Here is an 8,783-nt window from a genome sequence, read left to right on the forward strand (position 1 = left end):
GCTCCCCCATCCCTCCCCCTTGCCTCACCCTTCACCACGTCCCCTGAACCCAATCCACCTCCCTCCATCCCTTCCCAACTCCCCCACCTCTCGTCAACTTCTCCATCCCCCCACCTCCCGCTACCCTTACACCTCCTCCACCCCTTCCCACCTCCCCCACCCTTCCCCACCTCCCCCTCCTCCCTCCACCCCTCCACCTCCCCTCCATCCCTTACCACTTCTCCCCACCCTTCCCCACCCCTCCCAACCTTCCCACCTCTCTCCACCTCCCCCAACCCCTCTCCACCTCCCCCACCCCTTCCCAACCTCCCCCCACCCCTCCATCTACCCTGTCAATCCATCGATGAATTTTATATGTTTCAATGAGATTGCCTCACATTCTTCTAAACTCCAGTGATTATAGGCCCATTCTACTCAATTGTTCTGTGCAGTGTCGCTAAAACACCAAGGGCTAGAACCTCCACTTTTGTGGTTATTGCCCAAAAATGGGCAATATTTCTGGCGTGGGCATTAAAAAAGGATTTTCAGATCGCTGGCTTCTCGCCCATTCTCAAACCACCTAGTCTCCACTTTTGAAAATGGGCATTACCGTGAGCGATATAAAATGGGCGGTAGCATTAAATGTTTTTGACCTTCTGCCATAAAGTGTGACCGTCTTTAGCAATGGCATGACAACGCTCGATTCCCGTGATTCTAGAGGTCAAAGGTCACCATGACATGCGCAGGAGAGGAGACAGAGAGAGAGGGAACTCAGAGGGACTGAAGGCGTGGCTGGGTGTGGTGTGGCTGCTCTGGGAGGAAGGAGGGAGACTTTAGAGCTTCACAGCAAGTAGGCAAACAAAAAGTAGGTGTTACCATCCACATATTTGCCCGAATTTGGCCTATAATGGAGAGAGAGGAGGAGGCATCACAGCACGCTGTGGAGACTGACGCTGGAGAGAGCAGTGAGGTGAGAGAGGAGCACATTGGAGGCCGCAAAAGAGCGAGGAGGTTCTCGGACGAGGCAAATGCCTCCCTGCTGCAGGAGGTTGAGTCACGCTGGGGTAATTTGACACAGGGAGGGTGTGGAAAGCCCACCCCAAAGGCCTACCGTAGGATATGGACCGAGATAGCAGAGGTGGTCTCTTCGGTGACCAACGAGGTGCGTGAGGGCAACCAATGCCGAAAGCGATGGAACGACCTTATGGGATCCGCAAGAGTATGTATTACATTGATTTACATGTACTTATGTATTTATATGATTTGATTTGTAACAGTCATGAGTGACTATCAGCAGATGTGAGGTCTTGCACTTTTACTGGGAATGTTTTACTCAAAGTCTGCGGTCACGGTGTACGTCTTTAGGTAAAGAATGATAATTATCATAATAATCATGATGATGTCTGGCGGTTATGTGTTGTATCAGTGTCTGTGACAGTACCTAGCAATGATATCATGCAATGATCTCATCCCATGTCGTCCTGTCACCTTTTACAGGAGAAGCTATCGACGATGAGGTTTGTGCAGAGGCAAACAGATGGGTGGCCACCAGTCCCCAGCGACATCACAGAGATGGAGGAGCGGGTGCTCGCACTCGTGGGGAAGCACCCCCGGACAGTCACGGAAGCATCTGCAAACCCTGAAGTGATGCCACATGAGTAAAGCTTCACCATTGCGTCATATAATGTCTATAGATGCCACACCCACTCATATCCAAACAATCATATATGATAGATGATTTCTAAAACTGTCATAGAAATAATGCTGGCCTAATGAAAACCATTGCAATGCACAATGTGCTGATGGTCATGAAATGTGATGTCTGTGATGATTTTGATAGCGGTGGTGCTTTTGTCATGCATATGCTGTGTGTAGTGCTGGACTCACCTTGTCACTCTAACACCCCCTTCTCCTCGGATAACCTCTTTTATGCTTTGCAGCTCAGCCAGCAGCGTGGCCCCAGACAAGACCACAGAGGCCAGAAGGTGGGGGCGCGGGGGCAGGAGTCGGCGGATAATCTGACTACATCTGGTGCTGAGGAGCTCCGATTCTCATATGTCAATCCACGGATGAGAGCATGGACTTCGAAGAATCTGCATCGCCACGCTCCAGAAGCCATTCCACCCCAAGGCTATCTAGTGGTCCTCCGGTCATTCCCGCCTGGAGGTACCGGCCCCAAGCACCTCTCCACAGTGCACCCCATTTGTCCCCAGGACGGCGCCGACCCGCGGAGGCCTCGTGGATGCGGCAGGCCTGGTCCACGAGCGCGACATGACATCGGAGAGATGGTTCAGTTGTCCAGGAGGACTGTAGACATTGGTGACCAGCTCATCAAAGCATTGGGGGTCATATCCCGACAATTGGCCACCATGACCGAGTACATTCCACGCATGGTGAAGGCCCTGGATGCGATAGCCAGGAACACTGCTGCCACAGGCCTCCCAGTGGTCCCCGAGCGCAGCACTCCACCCCTAGGTTCCGCACACTACTGTGAACGACAGAAGAGAGCAAGGACCAAGATCCTGCTTCTGCATCAGAGAATGTTGTCTCTTTGGCACCCCCCACTCCCGTACCCATGCAACGACCGCATCTGCCTTCATCCCCCCCAATGAGGCACCGCCTGAGGAGCTCCTCGGCCAGGTGCCGTGGAGCGAGGAGGGGAAGGGATAGAGTTGGGGAGAAGAAAGAGGGGGGAAGGAAAGTGAGGTACATGTGCGCAGGTGATGGCTGTGTTATATCTCTATCTGGGCGCATACAATTTGTTGCAATGTATGGGGGTTGGGAACCACGCCACTGCTTTGACTTTGTATTCTGTGTTGCTGGACATGTTGATTTATGTCAATGATGGAAAAAGTGACGTGTGGGCTGGGGTGGGTGTTATTGGCTGTGATACTTCTGATTTCAGACCAATGTTGGTATTAAATTTTTGTTATTGAACATAACCTTGGTGCGCATTGTCTCAGATAGCTGGACCGTTACACACTGGTGATTCTTTACCATGAAAGGGTTAAATACAACTTAACATCAATCAACGTGAACTTTAACTGGCACCAAGGTGATGGGCACTATTGATGTCTGAGCTGCACACACACAGCAGCGTGTCAGCGTTGCCACTCACATCAGCGCTCATTCAGGCAAATCTTTCATATATCAGTTCCTCACGTAAGAGTGGGATTTAACAAATGCCATCCACACCGCTGGCGTTCGTTCCGGTTAGTTCCACTTTTTTGTGGGTGGTTTTTTGAGCGAGCGATATTGTGGCCGATATGTGTGTGAGGTGATGAAATTGACAATGGGTGATCTCCATGGCCGGCAGTTTGGGTAAATATGCTCTTTTCGACAAAAAACAGTGGGCGGGCATTCATATTGAATCTCGGCTTTAATTCCGTGTGGAAAGTAACGCTGGGCGATATTATGGGCATTGATTTCGCCCATTCTGCTGATTCTGACCAAAAAAGTGGGCGGGCGGTAATATTTTTTCCTGGTGTTAAGCCCATGGGGAAAGTAACGCTCGGCAAGGTTTCCTAAAAATGCCCGCCAGTTTCCATTTTGTGCCAAAATGGGCGCTATATGGGCGTTAGACGTCATTTCAGCGGTAAAATGGGAGTTAAGTGGGCGTTAAGCATGCAAAAAAAATGGAGGTTCTAGCCCCAAGGCCCTAAAATTCCAGTAGGGTTGGGCGCGAGGGGTGGAGTGGGCCCTCTAACTGCTCGAGCGGATGTCCAGACCCCATCCCAGATTAGAGGGGGACACAGGGATGGGGTGGGGAAGTGTCATTTGGAAAAGCAAAATTTGGTCAGGCAGAGTCAGCATGGATTTATGATGGGGAAGTCATGTTTAACAAATTTGCTGGAATTCTTTGAGGATGTAACAAACAGGGTGGATAAAGGGGAACCAGTGGATGTGGTGTATTTAGACTTCCAAAAGGCATTTGACAAGGTGCCACATAAAAGGTTACTGCACAAGATAAAAGTTCACAGGGTTGGGGGTAATATATTAGCATGGATAGATGATTGGCTAGCTAACAGAAAACAGAGAGTCGGGATAAATGGTTCATTTTTGGGTTGGCAATCAGTAGCCAGAGGATCAGTGCTGGGACCCCAACTATTTACAATCTATATTAACGACTTGGAAGAGGGGACTGTGTGTAACGTAGCCAAGTTTGCTGACGATACAAGGATGGGAGGAAGAGTGATGTGTGAGGAGGACACAAAAAATCTGCAAAAGGACATAGACTAATTGAGTGGGCAAAAATTTGGCAGATGGAGTATAATGTTGGAAAGTGTGAGGTCATGTACTTTGGCAGAAAAAAATCAAAGAGCAAGCTATTATTTAAATGGAGAAAGATTGCAAAGTGCTGCAGTACAGCGGGACCTGGGATACTTGTGCATGAAACACAAAAGGTTAGTATGCAGGTGCAGCAAGTGATCAAGAAGACCAATGGAATCTTGGCCTTTATTGCAAAGGGGATGGAGTATAAAAGCAGGGAAGTCTTGCTACAGTTATGCAGGGTATTGGTGAGGCCACACCTGGAATACTGCGTGCAGTTTTGCTTTCCATATTTACGAAAGAATATATTTGTTTTGGAGGCAGTTCAGAGAAGGTTCACTAGGTTGATTCCAGAGATGGGGGAGTTGACTTTATGAGGAAAGGTTGAGTAAATTGGGCTTCGACTCATTGGAATTCAGAAGATTGAGAGGTGATCTTATCGAAACGTATAAGATTATGAGGGGGTTTGACAAGGTGGACGCAGAGAGTGTTTCCACTGATAGGGAAGACTAGAACTAGAGGGCATAATCTTCGAATAAGGGGCCACCCATTTAAAACTGGGATGAGGAGAAATTTCTTCTCTCAGAGAGTTGCGAATCTGTGTAATTCACTGCCTCAGAGAGCTGTGGAAACTGGGACATTGAATAAATTTAAGACAGAAATAGACAGTTTCTTAAACGATAAGGGGTTATGGGGAGCGGGCGGGGAAGTGGAGTTGAGTCCGTGATCAGATCAGCCATGATCTTATTAAATGGCGGAGCAGGCTCGAGGGGCCGTATGGCCTACTCCTGCTCCTATTTATTATGTTCTTATTGTTATGTATGTAACCCTTGGAAACCTGTATCACACCACCACCAGAGGGCCTACCAGTTGGAGTCCCAAGGGATCCCAGCATCCCTTAGGAGCACTGTATATAAGCAGGCATCCCACGCTGTACCTGCACTCTGTGAGTCTAATTAAAGGAGCTAAGGTCATACTTAACTCATTGCATACAGTACTCAGTTTCATCCTTTATTATGAGCATAATAATTGGCGACGAGATAACGAACAACCGCGCGAAAATGTAAAGAACTGTTGGTATCCTGGAGAAGTTCTCAGAAGGGGACAATTGGGAGGCCTTTGTGGAGAGACTCGAACGATACTTCGTGGCCAACGAGCTGGAAGGGGACGAGAACGCTGCCAAACGAAGGGCGATCCTCCTTACCGTCTGTGGGGCAACAACCTATGGCGTCATGAAGAATCTTCTAGCTCCGGTAAAACCAACAACCAAATCCTATGAAGAATGGTGTACGCTGGTCCGTGAGCACCTAAATCCGAAGGAAAGAGTTTTGATGGCGAGGTATCGGTTCTACACGTGTCAACGGTCAGAGGGCCAGGAAGTGGCGAGCTACGTCGCCGAACTAAGGCACCTTGCAAGACATTGCGAATTTGATGGATTCGTTGAACAAATGCTAAGAGACTTTTTTTGTGCTTGGCATGGGCCATGAGGTAATCCTTCGCAAACTATTGACTGTTGAAACACCGAATCGGAGCAAAGCCATAACGATAGCCCAGGCATTTATGTCCACCAGCGATAACACCAAACAAATTTCACAGCATAAAGAGGTTTCGGCTAGTACTGTGCACAAAGTAATGTCGTTTTTGAGCAGGAACATACATGGCAGAATGTACACGCCGGCTGCTGCACAACCTCAGATGATTCAGAGCCCGCCATCAATCGTTAATGCGAGGCAGTTAACACCTTGTTAGCGTTGTGGAGGTGATCATCGGGCCCATCAATGCCGCTTCAAGTACTATGTGTGTTATGGCTGCAGAACAATGGGACACCTCCAGCGAATGTGCAGGCGAGCTGCAAACCCTGCAAACCACCACGTTGTAGAGGAAGATCGATCCATGGTGGATCAGGCTGAACTAGAGACTAGAGAAGAGGCAGAAGTGTACGGGGTACAAACCTTCACCACGAAATGTCCATCAATTATGTTAAAAGTTGAACTAAACGAAATTCCAGTATCGATGGAACTGGACACGGGTGCAAGTCAGTCCATAATGAGCAAAAAGGCCTTCGACGGGCTCTGGTGCAACAAGGCACACAGGCCCAAGCTCAGCCCCATTCACACCAAGCTAAGAACTTACACTAAAGAGCTAATCCCAGAAGTCAAAGTCTCCTATGATGGAGCAGCGCACGAACTCCCACTATGGATCATGCCAGGGGCTGGCCCCACGCTGTTGGGCAGAAGCTGGCTGGGAAAAATCCGCTGGAACCAGGATGACATCCGAGCGCTTTCGTCCGTCGACGACGCCTCATGTGCCCAGGTTCTGAGATTTCCATCATTGTTCGAGCCAGGCATTGGAAGTTTCTCGGGGGTGAAAGTGCAGATCCACTTTATTGTGTTCCAAACACAGATGAGACTGCACACAGCGAGGTTAAAGTAACAGTGACCTCAGTCTTTAATAAGACACTCCAGAGTGAGAAACAGGCCTTAGGGGCCGGCTTATATACAGTGCTCCCAAGGGATGCAGGAATCCCTTGGGACGTCAGGGGATGCGCTCCCTGGTGGCGGAACATGGGAGTGCATTCTTTACAGATACACAACATCACTCCCCCCCAGAGTCAAAGTGAAAACTATTTACAAGGTGAGGCGGTCGGGAGCCTTTCTTTCCCTGGTGGACTGCCTCGGTACAAATGTCTGTTCTGGTGTGTTGGCTGTGCCCTTGCTGGGCTGGCGTGTTGTTGGCCCAGCAGGGCTGCTGGGTGAGCCTGGCCTTGCTGGGCTAATGGGCGTGATGGGTTCGATTTCCTGGTCCGGCGTGGTGTCGTTGATCCCTTGGGTGTGTGTTGTGGGCTCGAAAAAGGTGGTGTCTGCTGTGGGTTGTTCAGGGCAGTCTGTGAACCGCAGCCTCGTTTGGTCCAGGTGCGTTCTGCAAATTTGTCCATTGTCTAGTTTGACTACAAACACCCTATTCCCTTCTTTAGCTATCACCGTGCCCACGATCCACTTTGGACCATGTCCATAGTTTAGCACATACACAGGGTCATTCAGATCAATTTCCCGTGACACAGTGGCGCGACCATCGTTTACATTTTGTTGCTGCCGCCTGCTCTCTACCTGGTCATGCAGGTTGGGATGAACCAGCGAGATTCTGGTTTTAAGTGAGCTTTTCATGAGTAGTTCAGCCGGGGGCACCCCTGTGAGCGAGTGGGTCTCGTGCGGTAGCTGAGCAGTATCTTGGACAGGCGGGTTTGGAGTGAGCCTTCTGTGACTCATTTGAGGCTCTGTTTGATGGTTTGTACTGCCTGCTCTGCCTGCCCATTGGAGGCTGGTTGAAACGGGGCCGAGGTGACATGTTTGATCCCATTGCGAGTCATGAATTCTTTAAATTCGGCACTGGTGAGACATGGCCCGTTGTCACTGACCAGTATGTCAGGCAGGCCGTGTGGCAAACATGGCCCTCAGGCTTTCAATGGTGGCGGTGGCGGTGCTTCCCGACATTATTTCACATTCAATCCATTTTGAAAAAGCATCCACCACCACCAGGAACATTTTACCGAGAAACGGGCCCACATAGTCGACATGGATCCTCGACCATGGTCTGGAGGGCCAGGACCACAAACTTAGTGGTGCCACTCTGGGCGCGTTGCTCAACTGAGCACATATGCTGCATTGCCGTACACAGGACTCTAAGTCAGAGTCGATACCGGGCCACCACATGTGGGATCTGGCTATCGCTTTCATCATTACTATACCCGAGTGTGTGCTGTGGAGATCCGAGATGAACGTCTCCCTGCCCTTTTTTGGTCACACTACGCAGTTACCCCACAACAGGCAGTCTGCCTGAATGGACAGCTCGTCCTTTCGCCGCTGGAACAGCTTGATTAGCTCTTGCATTTCAACGGGAATGCTGGCCCAGCTCCCATGCAGTATACAGTTTTTTACTAGGGACAGCAGAGGACCTTAGCTGGTTCAAGTCCTAATCTGGCGGGCCGTTACAGGTGATTTATCATTTTCAAATGCTTCCATGACCATCAACAATCTGCGGGCTGCGCCACCATCAACAAGTTTGCAGGCTGCGCCATTTCCACCCTCGTGGTGGGCAATGATAGCCGACTGAGAGCATCCGCACAGTTCTCGGTGCCTGGCCTGTGGCGGACGGTATAGTTATACGCTGATAGCGCGAGTGCCCACCTTTGTATGCGGGCTGAGGCATTAGTATTTATCCCCTTGTTTTCAGTGAACAGGGATATGAGGGGCTTGTGATCGGTTTCCAGCTCAAATTTGAGGCCAAAAGGGTCCTGATGCATTTTCTTTACCCCGAACACACACGCTAATGCCTCTTTCTCAATCATGCTGTAGGTCCTCTCGGCCTTAGACAAGCTCTTGGAGGCATAGGCGACAGGTTGCAACTTCCCCGCAACGTTAGCTTGTTGAAATACACACCCGACTCCGTACGACGACGCATCACATGCTAGCACAAGTCTTTTACATGGGTTATACAATACAAGCAGCTTGTTGGAGCATAAAATGTTTCTGGCTTTC

The sequence above is a fragment of the Pristiophorus japonicus genome, chromosome 1 (assembly GCF_044704955.1).
Source record: "Pristiophorus japonicus isolate sPriJap1 chromosome 1, sPriJap1.hap1, whole genome shotgun sequence".
NCBI classification, from domain to species: Eukaryota; Metazoa; Chordata; class Chondrichthyes; family Pristiophoridae; genus Pristiophorus; species Pristiophorus japonicus.